The following is a 510-nucleotide window of genomic DNA, read 5'->3' on the forward strand; positions in this document are numbered from 1 at the left end:
TAATCATATAATATAATCATTTGACTGGGAAGAGAAGAAATTGATGTATAACCAATGTCTCAAAAAGTTTTATACATTTGATAACCTTTGTAGCCATTAATTTTGACTTCACTGTGTAAATATGTATTTTCCTCTAACTATACATTGGTTCATTTTTGTAATTTAATTTCCAGTTTTTATTTTTTTTTTAAATTCTTAATTGTTTGAGGAAAATACATAATTTTTATAAATAAGTTACAATAATGTTGCTGATAAGCAATGCCTGTACATAAAATCGTAAATATTGTACTGTAATAAAGAAATAATAATATAAATCTTATGTTATTTTTAAATATAATATTTTAAAAAATGCAAAAAAAAATGAAATCTATATATATATATAACAGTCTTGTACAAAATGTTGTTTTATGATACTATATGTACCATACTGTTGTTAAAATTTATAATGTTAGTACTAATTTTTTATAATTAAAAAGAGTACTTGAAAATTGTCAATAGGTTGTGAAATTA

This window comes from Halyomorpha halys, unplaced genomic scaffold, assembly GCF_000696795.3.
Source record: "Halyomorpha halys isolate HHAL.00 unplaced genomic scaffold, Hhal_1.1 Scaffold29.1, whole genome shotgun sequence".
Classification (NCBI taxonomy): domain Eukaryota; kingdom Metazoa; phylum Arthropoda; class Insecta; order Hemiptera; family Pentatomidae; genus Halyomorpha; species Halyomorpha halys.